The sequence below is a fragment of the Crocodylus siamensis genome, chromosome 7, assembly GCF_052110815.1.
Source record: "Crocodylus siamensis isolate JL-2025a chromosome 7, ASM5211081v1, whole genome shotgun sequence".
NCBI classification, from domain to species: Eukaryota; Metazoa; Chordata; order Crocodylia; family Crocodylidae; genus Crocodylus; species Crocodylus siamensis.
Window position 1 is genome coordinate 22,709,186 of NC_143401.1, and position 23,254 is coordinate 22,732,439.

Consider the following 23,254-nt stretch of genomic DNA (forward strand, 5'->3'; position numbering starts at 1 on the left):
ATGGGCCCATAATCAGACAGGCTATGTCTACACTGGTAGGGTCAATGATATGTCTGCCCTGAAACCTGTACCTGCTAGCCCTCTACATTGAACCCTCTTAATTCCTAGCAGCTGTCCAGATGGACTCCAGAAGTTCTACTAGGCTCCCAAACCTGATATCCACTCCATGCAAAGTAACTTACCTTCTGGCTTTCCCCTCCCTGCAAAGCCTGTAATTTTTGCATGTGGGCTGGACACAAGCACAGGAAACCCAACAGTAGCAATCCTTGTTCTAGACTCCATGCTCTTCTGCACCGCATTTTCTGGCTCCGCTGCTCATAATTAGAACTGAGTACAGAAGGAGAGTGATCATGCACTGCTGGATCATGCTCATGGAGCTATGACATACCTGACTGAATCAGCCAAAGTAGGGAAGGAGGAAGAGGAGGAATCAGCTTAAGAAGTGAAAGCTTTAATTAGAGACAGACACTCACCCCTAGCCACAGATACTGGTACACTAGGAACTATGAATCTGTATAGTATGAATCCTTTTCTTCCTCCCTGTCCCTGCCAGCCTGTTGTCAATGGGAAAGTGGTTCAGCAGAGAGAGAGGACAGAGTCCAGCAGTAGACAAAACTCCTTCACAAAATGGCTGATCACCTAAAGGAAAAAACAAGCGTAAATTGGCATAGCTTGTGAAGGCAGAGAGGGCAACATACAGTTACAACCAGGCTACCAAGTGGGAGCATGGAAGATAATGTGCTGCATGGAGAAGTCAACAGTTCACATGAATTCCCCATAGCTAGGGGAGTGCGATAAGATTTCCCCATGTGTTTTTGTCTTTTCCCCTGCTTCTATTTTGATATTCTCATTTTGCCCTGTTTGGGATGCCATCAAGTAACACAAGTCATGTGAACTGATTGTGCTCTTCTGTGTTTCCCTGTATCCCATGACAAATTTGTCTGCATTTTGATATTTATTGTTTGAGCAGGGGACCAAGATACATCCCAGAATACCTTGTGAAGCCCTCAGAGGAATCTGTCACTTGCCCTTCACTCTTTAATTAGCCAGTGCAATCTTCTGGATCTATATGGGAACCTATCCTACATGTTTAAAACTTTTCAGTTGGAATCTAAATTATGCAGAAATTACACAGAAGTTTCAGAAATCTGGGTCCAAATTATGCAGTTTGGGCTAATTTTTAATAGAAGCAATAGTGACATGGGATGTCCTGGGCTGTTATGTAGCTGAACAAAATAGGTGGCCTCTGGTCATGTTCAAACACAATAGTCAGCAATGCTAAGCAAGAAGTGGAAAAGATCTTAATGCTTTGGAGGAAAGTTTATGGCTGTGGCTGTGGCTGTTTAAGACTCTCTTGCTTATGGAAAGAATCACCATAATGTTGCTTGCCTGAGACCTATAATGTACTTAGGATTTTTCCTTTCGTTATACATCTTGGGGCAGACAACTTCTCCCATAATCATTTGCTCTTGTAGATGGAAATATCAGACAAGAAGCCTTGTTTGAAAAAATGTATTGCTGTGGTGATGTGAATTCCATGCCTGGTCACATAGGTGTAAATTTGGAGCAACTATCTGGACTTCAGTGTAATTTCTCTAGATTCACATTGGTGTGACCAAGAACTACGTTTGGCCTTGTTCTGTTTTCCCACTATAAATTGTAAGTGACTGTCAGGGCTTGGGCCAGAGAGAGAGCCCTGGAGACTGCGCAGCCACAGCACAAGGAAGTTACAGCCGGGACTGTAGCAGTGTAAGCATTCCCTAGGCACTGCTCCCTGCCAGTGTGTGTCTGGCTGAATCTAGTGGGAAATGCTGCCTAAACAAATGGCACCATGACCTACTCAGCCCTTGACCTACCTCAGTCAGCTCCAGTTGGGAAGGTGATTTTTGCATTGTGGTTACTGGTAATTTGGCCAAGGCAGCCTCAGTCCCTTTTATGTCCCAATTCTTTAGTTATGGGACAGATTAGCAATGGTGGGAGTAAAACACTGTTGCTCGTGTGTGGTGCACAATCCTGGTGGCCTGGTGTTATTCTGTTGGGGATGATGGGTAGTAGCCTAGGAAAGAGCTTCTGCAACAAAGGGACAGCATTTCAGAAGTATTCGTCCTTCCAGATCATGGGTTTCTCATGACAGTGAGAAATATCAGTCTTCACTAGACCACATCACTTCTCTACATAGTCACCCTACTTCACAATGCAGGTATTCCAGCCAGTCACAAGTGTCTGGATATCATCCTTAAATAAACCTTTTTGTGGTTGCTGTGATGGCTACTCCCACACCATGAGTTGCACCTCTACATCACTAGTGAATACGCGCCCACAAAGAACCTTCCTCAATGGTCCAAACAGGTGATACACACTTTGTGCAAGATCCAGACTGTAGGGCAAATTTGGTAAGATTTCAGAGCCCAGTCCATGCAAGGTCTTAGGAGTCATTTGTGCAATGTGTGCTGAAGAACACCATCGTGCTGAAGAACACCTTCCTTGAGCTTTCCATGCCATTTGGTCTGAATATCTGGCTTCATGTGGCTTTGGAGAACATGACAGTAGGTGTTGCTGTTGATTGTGACCCTGTGCTCTGTGACTTGGACAAGGAGTGGTCCCATGCAATTCCAAAACAGAATGAGCAAGACCTTGCCAGAGAATGGTTAATTGCAGGATTTGGGGGACAGTGCAGACAAAGTGTGTTTTTACTGCATGCTCTACCTTTTGGGATCATAATGATGGACCCAGGTCTTGTCCCCCATGAAAGTGCATGAGAGGAACCCCTTCCCTTTGTCCCAGACAGGTTGCAGGAGCTGGGGACACACTTCCACACATTGTCATCTGTGTATACCTGAGCAGGTGCTTTGGCATCCAACACACACACTTCTCACTAATTCACTGATCCTGAAAAATGGTGTGGATTCTGTCGGCATTTACACCTATTTCTGCCACCAGTTCAGGAATGCTCATTCACCTGTTCACACAAAAAACAGGGTCAACCTTGGCAATGTGGCCTCCTGAAGCCCTGAGGCCACTGTAGGAGCAATGATTCCCAGGGTTTTTCTCAATTTTTTTTCTTAAAGGGCCAGAGCTAGGCTGGGTGGGGCAGCCATGTGGGGTGCTGGGGGAGTGAGCAGGGGTCAGGGGGACTTGTGACAGAGCCCCACATATAGCGTGGGGCAGTGGGGGCAGCTGGGATCACCCTCCTCCCCCACTGGGCAGCACCTGGTGATTTGGGGCTTTTTTTTTTAAAGGGCTGGGAAGGAGCATGCAGGGCAGTCATGGGGGGCGCGCTGGGGGAATGGGTGGGAGGGCTGGGGGAGCAGGCAGGGGCTGGGGGCTGGCAGGGGTCTCCCCATGGTTCTCTGCCCCCTACTTACCAGCTCTGAGTCCACTGGAGCCCTATAATTTACCCCTTGGGGTGTTTACTTCCCTACCAGAAATCACTTTGTAGCCCTGAAGTAGAAACATTTCTAATTCCCTCCAGCATAGTTGTTGCCATTCATAATGATAACTCTGATTATTTTCCTGTCTATATCCATCTGTAATGAGGTTCAGGGTTCAGGGGGTTGAACCCAGCTACAGAGGGTTAAGTGGATAATAGCCTACCACTTAAAGAAGGGGTGGTCAACTATTTCAGCTGGAGGGCTGGTTAGTGAGTTCTGGTGAGCTGTTGAGGCCTGCAATTGTAGCCCCGCCCCTTGACAGGTGCCCTACCCCCTGGTCGCCATCTTGGGACTAGAAGTCCTGCCCCTAACCCCTGACCTTTGCCACCAGAAATCCTTCCACTTGCCCCCAGAAATACTCCTTTTGGGAAAGGAGTTTGCCATCTTGGAATCAGACCCCCGCCAAATTATATACTAAAAATCAAACATCTACACTAATACGTTTTAACTGTATTTCAAAAAATATTTTTGTCCTGATTTGTGTGTGTTTGTGTCAAGTACATAAAAGTGATTGCATAATAGCTCAAAATTAAGTCCAACTCTTCTGTATTGTGGGAGTGCTTTTCCTCCGGCTCCCCACATATCTAAAAAAGATATCTGAGATGGAATAGAATTAGCTTGTGCATTGAGGATCACTCCTTTGAGGAGCAACCACTCTTCCTGAACTCCCCTCCCCCTGGGATCATGGTCCCTTAGGGCCTCACTGACAAGCCTCCTGAGCTTGTCAAAGTTGGCTTTCCTGAAGTCAAGGATTTCCGTGTTGCTGACTGACTTGCCAGCTTTACGGCAGATGGTGAGGTGATCAGCTTGTGGTCGCTGTCACCCAGCTTCCCATCGCTCACTAGGTCACTGATTAGGTCATCCCCAGTAGCCAGTACCAGGTCAAGCAGCGCTTTACCTCTCATTGGCCCATAGACTTCTTGAGTCAGGTAGAGGTCATCCACACATGATAGAAAGCTTTGCGACCACTCAGATTTTTCTGAGTGATCTTCCCATGAGAAGTCTGGGTAACTGAAGTCACCCATGACAACCATAGTCCTGGAGCAAGCGGCCTCAGCCAGTTCCCGGGTGAACTCCTGGTCAAGCTCTTGACTTTGGGTGGGAGGTCTGTAGTAGACTCTCACCATCATGTCCCGTGTGCCGTGTTCCCTATGGATTTTAACCCAGAGGGTCCCCCCCTACAAACACACCCTCCATTCCACAAAACCACTGTACCTGATTGGCCTCTGCTGGCCAATGTGAAAGGGAGTTTTGACAAATTGCCCCAGGATCAGAGAATGAAAAGCTTGGGTTCACAGGGCATTTGCAGGTATGTGTTCACCCACTGTGTATGTGAATGCTAAAGAGCATGTAGAGAACAGGGTAAGGACCTGTATCAGGAAATTAATGGCTATTTCCTTGTAGTTGTCCCAGGCTCAGAATAGCAAGGCCATTGAGGGTTCCCTAATGTCCCTGATCCCAGTGGACGTTTCACTGATATCAGTGGAAGGGCCATAATGATAAAGAGTCAGACAAAAGTCTTTGTTTTCTACCTGCCCCAAGGGGCAGGTTAGAGAAAGAGGCAATGGAAGGTTAAGAGAAGCTCTCACCAGCTGATGGCAAAGACAAACAAATTTTCTTTGTTAAATGATTAATGGAGCTATCAGTAGAACTGGAGAGGAGCTCTACAAACTGAGTTTCTAAGTAAATTAGAAATATTTCTGGAGACAAAGGGGAGCATGTCTAAGTGAAATGTCAGACACAGACCCTAAAGATGTACCGATACTGGAGAACACCTTCTCAGCAATCTCTTGGGAGGAACCATCTGTAACTCATTGGTTAGTGAGTAACCACTGCCTTTTGTGCCCAATCCACAAAGAAGAATGAGCCCATTGCTGCCAAGGGAAAGGAGAACTCTTTTATTAGCACAAACTGGAGCAGCTCATGATGTTAGCTCAAGAGATCTCAAGTTCTAGTGTTGGGGGGTTGGGTAAGAAGGCAGCTTTTACACATGGACTACTGAGTAATGTGAATTCATTTTCACATTGGAGCTATGTGAACCCTTACAAATTCTGTTGAAAATAGTTCCCTTGTCTTTTGTCAACACCAGTTGTCTTCACATGCACTCTTTTTTCATATGGCATCTGATATCAACTTCCAAATCTATGAGGCACTGAGCATGTCTACACATAATGCTATCTCACCATAGCAATGTGCTTTGGTGACATAGCATCTGCAGGGGTCTACACTGGACCAGCAGCTACTTTTCCATAGTGACATGCTCCCTGTTACAGTGCAGCACAATGCAAAGTAGCTGCTAAAAATAACCATGTGGCACGTGTACAGCACTGTACATGCTGTTATTGTACCATGATTTAGTACTTCCAAACAACTTTGGCATAGTGACATGTAGATGTGTCCACTATCTGGTATTATCACTCAAGATGCACATTCCATCCACCTCATCTGGGCATTTGTAAAGATTGCAGCTTTTGATTAGGTGCTGTGTAGTTTGTTGGACACTGCATTCACACAGGGATGTCCATGAAGTTCATTTTGTGGAGTGTTGTCTTGAAGTGTCCATATCCAGATCTCAGTATGTTCAACTTAACCCATGCTTCTCTGTCAAGGTTGTGCCCAATGGGGACTCTTTGGTATTGGTATAAAATGCTGTAGGAATAGGTCTGATCTTTCCTAGGAGTTGGTACATTTTGTTGCAGCCCATAGATTTGGTTCAGCATCCCCAGTCTATTTTAGGAGCTTGGGGGCTTCACATATAAACAGTTATTGACTTTTAAGCCTCTTAAGTCTCCATCTATTCTGATCTTTAATTGACAGTTGATGGGGCAGGTGATTGTCATCATTTTTTGCCTCTGTTGTCAGTAAAGTTGTTAGGGTCTATCTTCTTATATCAGTTGGATTAATGCCAGAGAATACAGGGACTATATCTGTGGGTGTGTAATTTGTGCAGCCTGTTATGAGTCTCAGCATACTGTTAAGTACAGTGTTTAGCTTTTTAGTAAGACAACACCTGGACCATACAGGAGCACAATATTGTGCTGGGGCATATACCATTGCAAATGCAGTGGTTCTGAGCACTTTGAAATTAACACCCTATGTCATGTTGGCCAAATCTTAAGGCATCTACCTGTGCAGAGACTTTATGGATGACCTTCTGAATGTGATATTTTTATGTAAGGGAACAGTCTAATGTGACTCTTACATAGGTTGGGGGTTGCTTATGGGGAATGATATGATTGCTTACTCTAATATTCAGCATGCTTCTGGCTGAAAGACTGTCCAAGTGGAAAAGTGATGATACTGACTTACTGATGCTCAGCTTTAAGTGCCAGTTGTGCAGATAGTCAGTGATGACTTCCATGTCAGTATGCAGTATGTTTTCCAGTTCTGTCTTGTCACATTCCTTGGGCTACTATGGTGACATTGCCAGCATACACACATCACTTGGATGTTGTATGTAGAAATTCTGAGATGTAAACATTGAAGAGTATTGGTGTTAGCACTTCTTCACTTACTGCAGTCCCTGAAATTTGACATTATTTGGTTTGAACAGGCTGTTGTGACCTTCTCAGGTTGTTATCTTCACAAACAAGGTCTGTGTTTAACCTTTCTCCAGAAATTAAAGTAAGGTCAGGGACCAGAGTGGAAATTACAATAAATACAATGCAGACTTCATCTGAGCCAAATTTTGAGCATGGTGAATATTCAGGTACAACTATTTTCATTCCAATGATTCATGTCTTAAATTCTAGTGGCATCACTATGCCAACGTATTGAATAGCTTTAGACTAGAGGTGGGCAATTATTTGGACTAGAAGGCCACTTTAGTGAGCTGTTTTCGTGAACTGTTTCAGACTTGGTCAGCACTCCACCCAACCCCCTATGCTGGGCTGGGTCAGCACCTTCTCTTCCCCCCAGTCCACAATAGCTCACCAAAACTCCCTAAGTGACTCTGCCCTGGGGCCAGACTCTGCACCATCACTGCCCTGCAATCCTATGATCCCAGCCCTAGCCCTGCCTATCAGTCTCACTCCCCTCCCACCCGCAGCCCCATCCCATCCACCTGGCCAAGCATACCCTGCCTGGGTGGGTCCTGGGCTGGTCTCCATGGTGACCCCACCTGACTGCTTCATCGGATGCCCCGATGGTGGGTGTGGGGTGGACAGGCCTGAGTGCCCAGGAAACAGGGTGAGGGCTGGAGGCAGCAGTGATACTGGCAGTGGCAGCCAGAAGGAGCTTCCACCCTGATGCACACCTGGGGACAGCAGGACCAGCCACATACACCATAACCTGCACTGTCCACCGTTCCTGGGTTAGATGGGGCCAAGAGACACACAGCAAGCTGAATAAAATTACTTGGTGGACCAGATCTTGCCTGTGGGCTGTATTTTGCCCAGCCCTGCTTTAGAACAATCACTTTCTCTTATTGCTGAGTAAAAATTTTGGATAAAAAGTTATTCAATAAAACTGCAGTTTGTGGTCAACCAACATAATTTGCAAATTTGCCTTGAGTTTGACAAATAGCACTGGGAAAAAAAGATCAAGAGAGATGAGAAATGGAAAAAATCAAAATATTTAGTTTTACTATTTCAAAATAAAATGTTTTTTTTTTCATTTTCAAACTACTTTGAGACCAATTTTATCTACATGTACATTGTTTATTAGAAATAAAAATCCCTAAAAATGAAACAAAGCTTTTTGTCTCAGGTCGACTAAAATGTTTCATTAGGCTCAGCACAAATGTAGGTATGGGTAGTACAATTCAGAATGAAAAAAATACTTGTTTTTTCATTTCGGGGTGACTCAAAATTAAATTTTTCTTCATCTTTGTATTGAAGCATCAGTTATTCACATAGTTCTCCTTTCCATCTTTTGTCTATTGTCTCTACAGGTTATGATGATCCTCACCTCCGGGCCGAGCATGAAATGATTATTGAGTGTGTATCATTTTAGATCAGTGGCTCTCAACCTCCTTAGGCTTAAGGCACCCCTCTTAAAATGCCAGCTCTTAGCTTTCATTCATTTTTTGACTGCAGAAAAATAACAGGGACATTTTTCTGTTGCAAAGAACTTGGAAAGACTACAACAGGTCAGATTATTTTAACACGATGGATTCCAATTTTAAATCGTTGGGTTTATCTTGTGAATTATATTTGTACACCTAACATGCTAACATTGCATAGCATCCTGCAGCACCCTTGAAAGGATCTCAAGACACCTGCCACGGCACCCTGCTTGAGAATCATTATTCTAGATGCTCAGAAGGAAGGAACTGCTAGGTCTGAAGAGAGGGGTGGGGCTTCAAACACAGCTTGGAGAAAAGAATCCTCTCCCACTGACGACACTGCGAGAAAAGTAATGCCTTGTTGCAGATGCTACTTCTTTGAGTTAATAGACATTCTTAGATAAACCACTTTGACCAAGATCCATTTCCCAGAAGGAATATTTCACCCCTTTGGATATAAGGCCATTGACCAAATTTTCCTGGCCCAGAAGCTACTGTGACTTAAATTATCTCTTTGTGGTGATCTGTTTAATGATTGAGAGAAAGGACATTTTTAATGAGTGTGGCTGGCCTGGGGTTGAACTCCACCAGAAGTAGTGAGCATAAGAACTCTGACGCAGGTGCTAAGTTTGCGTTCCTCTGCATAGAGAATTTGCAACCAGACAGGAAGAGATGGAAGTTAAAGTCTAGTGTATAGAGGGCACCCCTTTACATCAGCATAACTTGGGTGGCTCATCTCTTCCTGACACATGCTATAAGTTACTCCCTGATAAGATTAGCTTTAAAGTATAATTATTCTTTTAAATTAACATATTTAAATGATGGGGCGTGACTTATGACTCGTACTAATAATGTTAGCCTCTAAGATCTGTTCCCAAAAATACTTCTTAATATTTGCAGGGCCAGATGCAGTATTTGAAGGTTCCCCAGACTCAGTGAAGTTTGCCAATTCTTCCTCTTGTCATGATTTGGGAAATGGAGACACTGGCTTCAGAAACTATAACTGAATGTATTAGGCCAGATTCCACGCTGATGTAAATCAGCATACCTCTATTGACTTTCTCTTGTTTATTGCCATAGCGGTGCTTCACTAATTTATGCCAGCTAGGCAACTGGGTCCATCTGAGAGTACCAAGTGAAAATGTGAACCAGGTCTAATTTTGATAGCTAGTTAAATTAAGAGCCAGTCATTAGAACTTCAGCTCAAAAACAATACTTGAGCTTTTCAACTTTAGAAACTTTAAAACTTGGAAAGGGCTTCTGAGAATGATCACTTAAGGAAATCTCTCAGTGTATATACCCAACAGAAAAAGAGTTTGATAGTGATTGCACTTGTGAAAATTGGGGATCATGTAGTAGAAATCTAGGGAACAACATTAGAGAGGTGTCACTGTCAGTAAGGAAAATGTGGGCCCTAAGCATGCTCATGTGACAGCTGTTAGTTTGACCAACACAACAGAAATTGAACTGGTCCCTTTAAAAATCAGTGTTATGTTTTGGGTGCATCTATTCATTCATTAATATACCATAGTTACTGCACATTGAGTTTAGTACTTGCATAACCAAGTACTAAATTAATGTGCAGTAACTGGCACTACTGAGCACTAGCATCAGTGCATAGCTTTTTAGTGATGCTAACTGTGCAGTAGCCTAGTACTACTACAAATTAAGATATTAGTACGGGTTTTGCCCTGCATGCTACTATGCAATTGAATTAGGCTACTGAGCAGTTAGCCTCCTGTGCAGACGCACTCTTTGAGCTAAAAACCAAGGCAATGCTGCAACAGGATGTTTGGATTAAGCCCACAAGGTAGGGATCTCACTCAGTGTTTTGACCAGATTTAATCTCACAAGGTACTCTTTTCTGGAGATGTTAGCAATTGAACACAGGAGTTTCTAATGGAAGCGTTTCTGTATGGCTGTGGCAACACAGCTAGATTTATGATGGGACAAAACACAACCATATTCATGTCCTTGCCACTTGTTATGCCGCAGATGCACAAAAATGTTTGCACAATAATACTTATTAACAGTTTGTCCCAATGTATCATGGCAGACATTGATACAGTTATGGTGCATCAGCTAAATTCAGCATCAAAGAGTGGTGGTGAATTCTGCATCCCTGGCAAACAGGAACCCTGGAAACAGAAAAAATCTCCCCAGTCCCAGGGTCCCTTTGTGCCAGGCATGTGTAAAAATCATGTGTGCAGCCCACCTAGGCTACACACACGGCTTTTGGTCCTAGCACACCCAACAATCAGGTGATTGTTGACCCCAGCCCTAGTGCACAGGGACTTCAAAAACTGTGTGCAGCCCAGGTGCGTTGCACATGTAGTTCTTTAGACATCTCTGGCACACAGGGACCCAGAGATCCTGGGGTACCAATGCATTGGGGATGTCAGAAAACCACTGCCTGGTTGCACACATGGTGTTTAACAGGCCTGATGCATGGGGCCACATCAACAATCAGTTGCTCCCAGCAGGAGTGGGGGAGGGAGAGTGAGCCAGACTCAAAGGGCTTCCCTCACTGGGGACTTTAAATCTTGTGTCCAGCAGCTCTTAACAGGGCATGAGGGTGTTTTAAAGTCTGTAGTGGAGGGAAGTCCTTCAGCTACCCTGCTACCGGAAGCCTCTGATCCCTTCATGCCCTGGCAGACCATCCTTAGCTACTGGGTATGGGGCTTTGACAATTAGGTGTCAAACATCCCCAGTTTCCTACTGGGCCCAGAGCTGTCCCCTGGACCAAAATTCAGCTGACTGTCCATTTATCCCATAGGGGCCTTACTCTTTAAACCCTCCTTGAATGGTGACATGGATATGCCAGTCTTAATTGCTGGACATGTTCTGGTGACAACTTTATAGCTTTTTTGGCCTGTGACACTGACAGCCAATAGAATAATAAAGGCAGAACTTAGACAAAGGGACTGTTTCTTCTCTAACACTACTTTTATATGAATGCAATCCTGTAATTTCCATGGAGTCAGTCCTCATTCATCATATGGTAAGTGAGAAGTGAATTTGGTGCACACAGCTTTTTTGAACTTGGTTACCAACATGAACATGTCAGAAGCATTTCCACAGTACCAGCAAATACTTTTGGTGTAGATTTTACCTCAATAGAGAATCATGCAAGTTAATCAATAGAAATTATATGAAAGAAACATGACATATCCTGACAGAGGCCAAGAAAATGAACTGCTCATTTTATTCAAATGATGGAAATTGGCTCAGTAAGGAAACTAGCCTGAAATTTATAACTGTATCTGAGCTACTGTCAAGATAGCCTTAGTAGCATGTGGCATGTAAGCTCTTGCCTGGATCACCTACTGTGTGGCTGAGAAATTGAAAACAATGTAGTTACTTGATTTCAAGACTGCCAGGTGGTCAATAACTGAACCAGACCTAGTGAACCCAAAATCCACCCTTATGTTCTTTAAGCATTCTCCACTATTTTACTTTAAATTTTGCTCTTCAAAAGTGTCTCAGCCGAGTGACATAGCTAAACTCAGAGGCGGCCCTGGCCATTTGTAACAGCCTCTCTGTTTTTGGTTACAATTAAAGGATTGCTTGTTTGAAAATGTGTGTTTAATTTATTTTTACAACAGGGATAACAGCTTCACTCATTACTCCAGTGGGCTTGCCCCAGGGATGAATTCAGTCATCATGGGTTTGAAATACATCATTGTCTATGGGCAAAAGTCACTGCTTTACAGAAAACCTATCCAAGACTTCGATGGACATACCAGTAGATTTTGTACTGAACCTCTACATAGGGCTGATTTGATCCCCTTTTTCTGCCATTTGTCCATAGTTATTTTCTTGGTTGTCGCTGGTACATATTGTAAGGCTTAGGTCCTCGCTTGACCAGTGCTCTACCCCCTTGCAATGTCAGGGTGAGACTCTATGTATTGCCACCTTCAGGTTCTGGTCACTGTTCTTGCTCACCTGCCACAACCTGATGTTCTTCTTGGGAGGCAGCTCCAGCATGTGACTTGTGAGATCCCGTATCTTCGGTGTCTTTGTGGGGCTCCAACCTTCCTTTTAGCCCACCCTTACCACATCCAGTGTCACAACAGACACTGTTGTCTTGAGGCTCCATTTCCAAGTGATCACTTCTCACCTGCATGTCCTGCCATTGGGGAGTGAGACCTCCTGGCCACTGCCTCTTCTTGGACCATCCTTTGGCTATGGGCAGATGTCCCTAACTTATCTGTCTGGGGTCTTGCATTAAGAATGTTTTTATAAAAGAAAACTCTGGTAAACCAACAAAAATGCAAACGATCAGCTTTTATGCGGGGCATGCAGCTGGGCTCTGCTTCATCTGTGGGCCAGGCTCAGCTTCCTGGCTCCAGGCCCCATCTCTCCACACATCTCCCCACTGCTCCAGTTCACAGCCTCTTGCTCCACCCATGCCTTATCAGCCCCTGCCTCTCCTGGGCCCTGTCCCTCTCTCCTCTCCTTAGCCACATGCTCGGCCAGTTGTTTACTGGTCCACCTCACTCCCGAGCCCTGCCCCTCTCTGTTTCCAATCTGCAGGCTCAGGCTGCTCTGGGACCAGCGCGCCTGAGCCTCTTGTCCTGGTGTTTTCCTAACTGAAGTGGAGAATGGGAAAAGTCTCTGTTGGGGTGGGGAAAGCCTCTCTTGGCTTTCTCTTCCCCTCATGTTGGTCATTACTGTTTTTAAGTGTACTGGACCTGAGTGTGCGCTTCTCTATAGTAGTGTGGATTCAGAAGAACCTAGTTAATTTCACTAGTGTTCTATGTTCACCAACATAAATACATTCAGAAATGAACCCATTCTATGCCAAAGAGTACATGTTGCCTTCTCTTCTGATTCTGTAAAGTGCTTTGTATCCTTAAATGCAGTGATTCTATGATTCTAATCCGGTGATTTTCAGCTAGCATGCCACAGCACTATAGGTGCCACAAGATCCTTTTAAGATTGTTAGATCTGCAAAAACCTGCACATGATTTAGAAAATAAATTCAGATTTGAAACAGGAATCCATAGTGTAAAATATACTCTGACTTTCTGTGGCCCTCCTCAGTTCTTTGTAACAGAAGAATTACTTTATCCATAGAATCATAGAAGTAGGGTCGGAAGGGACCTTGTAGATCTTCAAGTCCAAGCCCCCGCCTGGGTGGGAGAAAAACTGGACTCAGATGAATCCAGCCAGGTAGGCATCAAGCCTCTTCTTAAAGATCCCCAAGGTAGGAGCCAGCACCACTTCCCTTGGAAGTTGGTTCCAGCTCACAGCCGCCCTAACTGTGAAGTAGTTCTTTTATTATTTTTCTATACATGAAAAAAGAGTGAATGCTAAGAGCTGGCATTTTCTGAGTCTAAAAGTGGGGTCTTGAGTCTAACAAGATTAGGGAACCACTGTTCTAATAACTAAAATAAAGGGCTATCTCCTGAATAATTCTGTAAACCCTTCAGAGCCAAAAGCACCATTTCATTATGTGGGGTTTTTTTTGCAATGCATAGCAGAACGGGGTAAATTTCTGGACAAATTGAGATCAATGCAAGAAGTCCTACTGACTTCAATGAGGCTGAAATTTCAGCTGCTAGCAGCATAATCCACAGCCTTCTCTAGCCCATAGATAGCAGCAACAGGCAAATAATATGCTACAGCAGCACTGCACTTTGCTATTTGAAGAAATAGTTACTTATTAAAAATAAAATTTCCAGTTATCACAAAAAGCATTTATGGGGCAGCCACAAGTTGGGGACCACTTGCCAACCACAGCAGATAATAAATAATAGTAACTCATGAAATTACCTTGTACTGTGATCATGCATGCAATCCTTTTAGAGAAAGCTGCAGTTAAATGATATAATCCACCAACTGGGCAAGGTACTGATCATTAATCAAAGGCCTTTTACATACTTTGCAGGATGGAGCCATATTGAGTCCATGAGCCAAATCTTGAGACTTAAAATTACTAGCAATCTCCTAGTGGATTTGAGTGGAACTAGGTTCTGGGCCAATACCCAGATCTTTGGGAGGCTGCTTTCTTCCTTTTTTTGAAAAAAAAAAAGATTTCAAATTAGATTTTTAAACTAGATGTAAAATATTTATACTGGATTGATATTGTTTCATTCCCATCATACACATCAATTAGTTCTCTTAGAAATTCACATCCATTCAAGAGGTATAGTTATAGGACAAATTATGCTCTTTATTATATTGGTGGAACCCCTGTGAAGACCAGGAAAGAAATTGGTTGTGTATCTAGAATCAAATAGTTGGATCTACATCATTAGTAGTTGGTTTACAACACATATATGTTTCTTAAAAGAATTATAGAAATGCCAGCGGAAATGTTCAAGGCTAGCCAAGATAATCAGCAAAGTTCCTAGAGCCAATATACCAAATTCTCCTAAAAAAAACTTACACAGCACTTCTGTTATTGTTTCCTGAGTCTCTCAATAGTCCACATCAAGAGGCAAAAATAATTAGAGGAAAGGACGAAAACACTACTGTATCACAGTTGCAAAGACAGCATTTTGAAACTGATTTGTTGGTACAATCTGTACCAAGCAGAAGTAAAACATTTTGAAATAGACCAGATAAACCATAATGTTCAAGAGTCACCAATTATGCACTGGGTATTTGGGCAGAATTATTGCAACTGGATCTCAGCAACAGCAAATTGAAGAGGTCATGCCCTCTTCAAAGTGTATGTGTGGAAGTCCATCAAACCAGTGATCATATAAGTATTTCAAGAGAAGTCCTCCTGTGTTAGGAAAATATCAAATTGGTAATGTTTTTCAGCCTTAATCTCTACGGTTGTTACAAAGGAAAAAGAGCACAGTCTAAAATGACAAATCCTCTCATTTATTCCTGAGATGCTCCCATTTAATTCAGTGAGGTTTCCCAGAACAGACTTGGCCAAAACTGCTGTAGCGTTGGACCTCAGCTGAGCTCCAGGCCTGAACTTTATTGTGGGGTAAGGGAGCTGGGGGTGTTGCTCCAGGACTCTGTGTGTCTGTGTTTGTGTGTGTGTGTGTGTGTGTGTGTGTGTGGCAGGGCGGGGGGCACACTTCAAATGCAGCGGCTCTGAGAGCTGTTCTAATTAAAGTGCCTGAAGCTTCTCACGTACCATGCTGAAAAATGCCGGGGGGGCAGTGCTTTAGCTAAAGCCTGTTGAATGAGCTATAGTTAAAGCACCCCCACTGCCATTTTTCAAGATGAGGATGCTAATTATCATGGTCCAGCAGACTTGATTAATTAAGTCTGCTCTAATGCACTGTAATTACAGCATCTGCTCTGATGCACTGTAATTAATTGAGTCTGCTCTGATGCATTGTAATTACAGCGTGTCAGAGCAGCCTCACTGCACATGTATAGGCACCCTGGGTTTTTAAGTTGGTTCTTTTTACAGGCAGGAGTCATTCAGAGTTCAGATCCAGACCCAAAATCTTCTGGGTCACTGGAGACTGTTTTAACATTATGCTGCCAATAGCTCTATGTTGTTCTGATACAAACATTTAAATGTGTTTTTATCTTTAACTTTATACCCTTTCTCACTTTTAAAAAGATGGCTTTTTCTTGATTTTAGCTGAACTAGTTCCTCTCTTGTAAAGTGATTCTCATCCTAATTAATTGTGCTGATATGTTCTTATCTAGAAGCTAGAACATAATGGGTGTGTCTACAGGAGATGCTTTACTGAGCAGTAGAGCCACTTATGGTGCAGTTAGCATCTGTGTCTACATGTGCAGACACTTACTGTACAGTAATTGGCTCTAATCATGAATAAATTTGCTGCCTGCAAATGCAAGTAGCAAATTTACTTATGATTAGTAACTGCACGGTAGCACACAGATAAACGCTTGACCAGAAGCAAGTGTGCTCATGGGCAGCTGAGCAGCAGATGCTGGGAGATTGCTTCCTCCCTCTGCGAGCTGTCTGCTGTCAGGGCAGACTCCGCCACTGGAGTCTGGGTGGGAATAATGTACCCCTGCCCTGGCAGCAGGGAGCTCCCAACCCCTGCTCTGCAATTGCAGGGACAGGGCTGGGCCCTGCAACCATAGGAGGCAGGTAAGGATCTCCCAGCCCCATGATTGCAGAACAGGGGCTGGGAGCTCCCTGCTGCCACAGCAGGGAACATTGTCCCCACCTGGGCTTCTGTGGTGCAGCCTGCCCTGGCAGCAGGCAGCTCCCAGGGGTAGGGAGCAATGTCCCAGGCTCTGCCAGGAAACAGCTGTCTCCTGGCCCCTGAGCTAGAACCCATGGGGAGACCAGAGCTGGTTGCAGGGCTGCAGGGAGCAGGAGCAATCTGATGCTAGGAGCAGCAAATCTCCCACATTCCTGCATGTTTAGACACATGCCTGGGAGAGTTTACTCTCGAGTAGTTTACTTGAAAGTAAACTGCTTCTGGATTATTTGCACTTATGGACATGCCCATGCAGAGCTTTGAGTCTACTCCAGACTATGAGGTAATGAGGAAGGTTTTGTACTTCTCAGCAAAATCTCATGTTCTTAGAGTCAGAGGTCTCCAGTTTAGTCTGTACAGGTAAGCCCAATCAGGGCCACTGAGACAAATCTAAGATCATGGTCACTAGGTCTGGGTGGTGTCTGTCCATCAGACTCCTGGTTCTTAGTCCTGCTGAAGGGATCAAGAGCTTTTACTAGACTGTAGGCAGGGACTCTTGCTGGCCCCCCTAAAGTCAGAGCTGTGTTGCATTCTAATGTTCCTGACATTAAAGAACATAAATAAAAATTCCTTTCCCTTAATTATTTGGTTATTCCATTTTCTTTCTTTAGCTCTCTGGTATTGTTTGCATGTAAGCTCCCGAGCAACAATGGAGGGTTTACCAAGAAATCCAGAGCATTTTTGAAATATCAATGATTAAAATATTCTTAAGTCCAGAAGGAGAATGCACCTCTGACTGTGTGAACAATTTGTAATTATCCATATAATAGATATTGCTAGGTTCTCCCATGTTAATACGTGTCAACTACTGGTACTGCCCCCATAGCTGAGAAAGGACTTGAGTCTATGAACGCTTTTCTCATTAGCGTCTGAAACTGACAATCCAAGATCAGCTGTGCTTTTAATTTTTTGTTAATGTGTAATCACCTATCTGGCAGGAAATGTACTCATTTTATGCATACCTTGAATGCTGCAGTAGCCTCACCATTAGCAGTAGTGTTTGGCATCAACTCTAAAGTATTTTTGGTAAACACCTTTCTTATGAAAGAGTAGTGCTCAGTTCTACCTAATTCTGTTCTGATTATGAACATGAAATTTACCACTGATTTCTATGAAGGTAGTTAGATTAATGCAAAACACTGGTGAAAATACAACCAAAATTTGTTGCAGTTCTGTACATATGCCAGAAGAGACAGGAACCAAAGAAAATATGGATTGTTCTTCTCCAAGAAGAGGGACCATTATTTGGCATTTGCACTAAAATGTCTCCATTAATTATTAGAAATGATCCTATGAATTAATCAATTTTTATTCCATCCACTAGGTGACATTCATACTAGCCAGGCCTTTCCAAACATGCACTTTGATTAATAACTGGTAAACCAGAAAATATATAAGTTGGCTCAGAAACCCATCTTTGCTTTCGAGAAAAAAGTAATAGCTCCAGCTACAAAATTTTTTTTCCAGTCAGACCACCCATAAAACTGCTTGACATTTTGTTTTGTCTTGAATGTTAAAAAAATTTGGCCTACAAAAGGAACTTGGAAATCTACCAGCAGTTGCATTTATCAGACTCTGGAATGTTTAGAACAGGTTTGAGTCAAAATCCACAATTTATTATTTTAAAATAACGAGTACAATTATTATGCTGGGATATATTCTCACCTCAGCATGCGCTGTATTCTGGCCATGGCTTACTACCTGCAGTCACCAATGACTTCTGTGAAAGAGGAACAATGTATAACTAAAGTGTTCCCATAATTTCCAGACAAGTCTGAGACATTGTGATCAGTACGCCAGATGGGGAGTTGGTATCCAGAGTTCTGTCCTAACGTCATTGGCTGATGAGTACATTTTTTATGAAAATGAAGTAAATAAGAAGTTAAAGAAGTGATGAGCGACTTAAAAAGGGTACTCAGCATGCCTGAAAAATTAGGCTGTAATCTCTATTTCTTTTGCTCTAAAATGGGTATAATAGTCCTTTCTTGCCTCAAAAGAAGGCTGAACATTTGAATGTATTCTTATTAAGTGTTTTGGGATCTGTCCGTGGAAGATGTTAGAAAACAAGGTTAGCATGAAATTCTGCTTTTTTACAGTAACATCATATGTGTAATGCCAACACTGTATCACTGACCTATGCATTATAAGAAGGCACAGGGATTAAGCTAGGATGAAATACTCACTGGTAGAAGCAGTCAAAATTTTGAACCTAGATAATTTTCCCATTTCAATTAAATGTTTCAATTTCCAACTGTGAATCTGAAATAGAAAGTTTTGAGGCAACATGTGAAAAATAAAATGAAAGCGTTTGACTTAAATGTTTTTCTTATTCAGTTTGGGGAATTTATATGGGGGTTGAATAAAAAAGAAAGTACAGAAGAGTGAGAAGGTTCTTGAGAATACAGAAACCAAAAATGGAATCAATCTCTTTTTTTTGGTTTTCAAAAAACCGAAAGTATCATCAACATTTAAATGGGGGAAAAAAAGTGAATTCCGAAGTTTTGTTCTTGATGGAAATGAAACCAAAATTTACCAATGAGTTTCTTGAGAAAAGCCAATAGTTTTTTTAATGGAAATGTTCCAAAAGAAGATTTTTTTACTGTGAACACTTTCTACTGGGGAAGTTGTAATTTTCTAATCACCTGTAATCCACACAAGTTCCAGAAATGACATGGATTATAAGGGCACCTAGGGAGGGCCATACTCAAACATATCCCCTGAATCCTGAATGTACCCCCTTCACTGGAGACAGAGAGCTCAGGAGCAGAAGCTTCACCACCTCATTTCTGAGTCTGGCATATGTGAATAGGAGCTGGTTTGTGGGGAATACTCAAGAGTAAACCACTCCAGGAGAGCCACACCTACACTGAGAGTGTTTGTAGATCTGAGGTTGTTATTTAATTAGGATAAACTCCACATCTCCTTCACACCTACTCTGCAGTAATTCAGTCATAGGCCAGTCAACCCTTTGCTGTTTGGCTGTATGTGACAAAGCACAGGCTGTGCTTGTCACTAAAAGAGGCGTAGGCAAGCAGCAGAGCAGCCTGCAGGTTGCTGCACTCCCAGTCAGGCACATTACCAGCAGGAGACTGCCTGATTGAGAACAGGGCCTGGCTATCTGTGTTAAGAACAGGCCGTGAGCAACGGAGCCAGCAGTTTGCTGCAAGCACCTGGGGGCAGAACATCACCTGGCTGGAGCTGCTGCTCACATAACGTCTTGGAAGTACAAGGCAGCAGTTATGGGGATGGTGGAGGCTCCTGGTCCTGGGGCATGACCTAAAACAACACCCTACTGGGGCTGGATGGTGTGGTGGGGCTGCCCGTGGCGGGGCAGTCTCCAGGAAATACTACACCTGTGCCTCCCCAGTGAAGGGTGAGTATGGGCCACCAGAAAGTCTCAGCCCCTGCTGCCTTGTGGGTTACCCTGAGGAGGGGAAAGGCTAGGGGAACACACCCTGAAGACAAAGCAAAGGGCCCAGTTTTACTGTGTGCAGCCTGAGGTTAGGTCCAGGTCATGTGAAGGGACCTGAGACACAGCCCAGGTCCACAGTGAGGCCTGAGGTTCGTAAAGGGAGCTCGGTGTGAGACTCCAGAGGGGTGGGATTCTGAGCCCCAAGAAGGAGCCAGGTGGGAGGCTCCAGTGCAAGGGTATTGAGGCCCAGTGGGTCAGGCATGGGATGAGGCCCAGTGTGGGACCTGAGGGAACCAAGAGGATGCAGAGCTGGGCAGGGAGCCTGAGTGAAAGGGAGGGGCTCAGAGACCCAAGCGGGTGTAATTTGTGAGCCCCAATGTGAGAGCACAGGGATTGCAAGCTCCAGTGTGGGGTATGGATTATAGGCCAGGTGTTAGGCCAAGTAAATTTAGGCTGAGTGACAGGCCATGGATGCCAGCTGCAAGGCATGGAACATGGTATAAGAGGAGGGTCGGAGCCCCCAGCACCAGGGCAATTAAATGGGCAGCCTCCCACCTGATTAACAACATCCAATTGGTTTCATCAAATGTGTGGCAGGTGAGGCAGATGGGTGGTTAGCCCTGAGACAAGTGGGCAGGCCAACGATTAGATGGGCCCCAGGACCCCACTTGCTACACTGTACCATGTGTGAGCCCTCAGCACAGGGTCTAGCCAGAGCCCAGGGGGTGAGCACTGCCACCACCACCCATCCCCTCCTCTCCCCTTCTGCTGAATGCCATGGGATGCAAAAGGGCAAATAGCTGCAGCATTCATCCCCCAGGCTCTGGAAAGCAGTGGCTCTGGTGAGACCCCACCCCAATCAGCTGGCAAGCTAAGAGCCCACTGTTGACACAGAGCTCTGACCAGAGCCCACATTGACTGGCTGTTGAACTCAAAGCTCACCAGCAGACTGGGATGAGGTCTAGCCACAGCCAGTATCCATGTGGTACAGCAAAAGTGAAGGACCTGCACCCCCTTTTCCCCATTCCCAGAGCCACTACTGGTCAGCCCTGATTCATTTGTGAGCCTGTTTCTTTCCCCTATGGTATGGGGTGCCTCAGACAACCATGCTGCACAGACCACGCAGAACTGGAACTATGCAGGATCCCCACCACAGTGCAACAGAGCTCCATGTGTCCCACTGAGAACAAGCTTCTCAGAACAAGGAGGGTTAAAGTGTTTGTTCCTTAATGGGCTACTTTTCTATTGTGACTTTGAGAGATGTGCAGGAGGTAGCAACCAGCAAGAGTGTATGGAGTGGTCATTAATGAGGCTATTCAGCAAGGAGAGTTGAGAGATTGTTCCAAGAGGGATCAAAGGGGAGCAGGACAGGAAGCTGGGTTCCCATTGTTAGTAACGTATGTTTGTGGTAAGCCCACTTTGCTAATTCATTGCTAACCATGACTTGCCATTCAAAGAGAAAGCCTTCAACATAATACCAGCTGGAGGTTACACACATGTACAAACACAATTATTTCACAATATATATTTTAAAATAATAAATGTAAATGAAATATGAAGGGTAAATGTTGGATGCCTCCTCTCAGTTGGGCCTCACGAAGATCTCCCAGCAAGAGAAGCCAAATAACCTCCAAGTACTATTGATTGATGGAAACCCTACCTCTTGCTCCAGCCCTCAAGCTGAAATAGCTTCTATTGGGCTGACAATAAAATAAATAAATGGATTTGTTTTTAAAGCAACCGCAGAGCCAAGCTTTACTTTAAATAACATAAACAACTGCTAATGTTTTTCTTCCCATCCCTTTTTGTTTCCCAAAACTGTACCTTTTTAAAACACTTGTAAATAGCTGTATCTGGCCAAAAACAGTCATTCTTCATCCTAAACAGTTATTCTTCATCCTAAACTAGACTTCAGGGATGATGAAAAAACAAATGCTTGTAGCTGCAATTCATTGTATAAAGTGTAGGGAATATGGACTGGTTTTGCATCTGGAAAATCATGGCGAACATTTGTTTTTAAAGATTTGTTTTGTTTTGAAGAACATAGTCAATGATAAAATCTATGAAATCATGCCTAGCAGAAGAGCTCATGCTCCACAAAGTCTGTAGTAAACTTGGAAGATGTCTCAATAAACTCCATCTCCATCCCACAATGCCATGTGGTCAGAACTGCAGGTAGAGATCATTTCACATAATTTGCTCAATCAGCGGTCAGGCAAGTATAAATGAACCTTGTATTATACACCATCATGATCAGGAATATGAGGTCTGTTTTTTTATTTCTCTGTATTAAGTTAATATGATCGGGCACAGCTGTAGGAATGGCAGTGTGATTGGTCTTTTATGATAGGTTTTGCACCTTTTCCAAATAAATCAGAAGAATAAATTGGGTGCAAGATGAAAATTTTAAATTAGTAGCCCAAGTTCCAGTTTCCAAGTATGACTTTGGCATGTAAGAGTACTTAAGGCTAAGGATTTTTTCCTCCTGAGATACCAAGTCACACTGATGCTTTTAAAGTTTTACTCTACAGCTAGCTCTTGGAGGATAGAGGATTTTTCAGTATAGTAGTAGGCCTGAAAATTTGGAGAAAATATTGGTTTAGGTTGAATTGAAAGGGGAAAAAAATTAAGTTATATATTTTCTTTTTAACAAAAAGAAAAATTTTATTTGGCACTTACCCAAAAAAGTTTATTTTGGCTGAAATTAAATATTTTGTTTAGCTTTGGTTTATCTGAATGTTTTGTTTGAACTTCTTTATTTAATTAGGGTCAATGATAAAAGAAAACTGCCACTTAGAAAGAAAAACTTTAAGAAGTTTTCATTTGAAATTGCTGAAATGAAGGATTTCCAAAATATATTGAAATTAAATACCTCAAAATATTTAACCTTTTCCTCCCTCTATTGGCTTGAAATGTTTACTGAATTAGGTCCAGATTTTAGAATATTTTTAGTTTCCCCAAAACCCATTTGTCATAACATTATCTATAACTGAAAAATTTCCATTAACTGAAATAATGGAACTTATGCCAGGAAGGGCTGGTTGAATTTTTTTAAAACAGTGGTGCTTAACCTTTTGGCCCTGCAAGTCGAATGAGTGGTGTGGGACTGGTCTGCAGGTTTGATTAGAGCCCCCATCCCAGGATTGGCCCTACATATTTGGATTCTGACCTCACTGCTGCAACCCAGGCCTGTGAGCAGGGATCGGGACCATGGGACCCTGTGCCACCTCCTCCAGACCCTGTTCCCTGG

General features: G+C 43.5%; 1 long non-coding RNA gene across 1 annotated transcript in view; it reads right to left on the reverse strand.

Annotated features, from left to right (window-relative positions):
* Positions 1–532: 532 nt before the first annotated feature.
* The window catches only part of LOC149859595 (uncharacterized), a 141,211-nt gene continuing 118,489 nt past the window's right edge, over positions 533–23,254 (reverse strand). The window contains exon 3 of the long non-coding RNA XR_016443512.1: positions 533–639. This is a non-coding gene — a long non-coding RNA (uncharacterized LOC149859595). The remainder of the gene's footprint in view (positions 640–23,254) is intronic.